The sequence below is a fragment of the Myotis davidii genome, unplaced genomic scaffold, assembly GCF_000327345.1.
Source record: "Myotis davidii unplaced genomic scaffold, ASM32734v1 scaffold395, whole genome shotgun sequence".
In the NCBI taxonomy this organism is placed as follows: domain Eukaryota; kingdom Metazoa; phylum Chordata; class Mammalia; order Chiroptera; family Vespertilionidae; genus Myotis; species Myotis davidii.
Window position 1 is genome coordinate 4,621,202 of NW_006287904.1, and position 1,032 is coordinate 4,622,233.

Here is a 1,032-nt window from a genome sequence, read left to right on the forward strand (position 1 = left end):
ATCTGACCCAGTCTGGCACCTCGTAGATCCCCAGGTGTGTTTGTCACATTGCATTCATTTAGGAAGCCTCTATCTATCATACGTATTAATTGGCTTTTGTGCTGCTTAGCAAACAACCCCCACAACTCAGGGGCTTAACACAGACCTCTTGCTGCGGGAACGTGTGGCCGCCGTGTGGCCGCCGTGCTCTGCTCTCTGTGTCTTCTCGTTTGGTCCCCAGGATGCCTGGGCGGAAGGAGTCCTGGTCTGGGACGTCCTGTCTGTGGCTGAGCAGGGACACTTAAAGGCTCAGCCCAACCACTGTTCACAGCAGCTCATGTCCCTTCCGCTCACTTTCCACCAGCTGGGCCACCTGTGGGTGTGGGGGTGGGTGGGGGATGTGTCCCGCCTGCAGGTGACACAGCAAGGACAGGCTTGTGTAATCACACGGGGAAGGAGGGAAAAGTTGCAATCATCACACCACAGAACAACAAAGCAGGCAGTTTTTTTAAAAAAATTTTTTTATTGTGGTAAGAGCCCTTAACATGAGGCCTACCCTCTTAACAGATTTTTTAGTGTACAATACAGGATGGTTATTTATAGGCATGATGTTGTAAAGCAGACATTTAGAACTTACTCATCTTGTATAACTGAAATTTTGCACATGTTGCTAAATGGGTAAAGGAATGTGATATATACAGAGCGGAATATTATTCAGCCTCAGAAGAGAAGAAAGGCCTGTACCATGGGAGAACCGGAGGGCATTCCGTTAAGTGAAATATGCCAGGCACAGAAGGACAGGCACTGCCCGATGCCACTTACAGGAGATATTTAAAGTAGTCAGACTCATAGGTGAAATGGAGGGAGTGGTGGTTGCCAGAGTTGGGGGGAGGAGGAAATGGGGGAGTTTAAACCAACAGGTTTTTTTTTAAACAATATGATTAGAGCATTGACTCATTTTCAGAGTCATAACAATACCTACATTTCATCACCAAAACAGAATTGAATGCATTCATTGGGATAATACACATACCGGAGGGAGAAAGACACCCC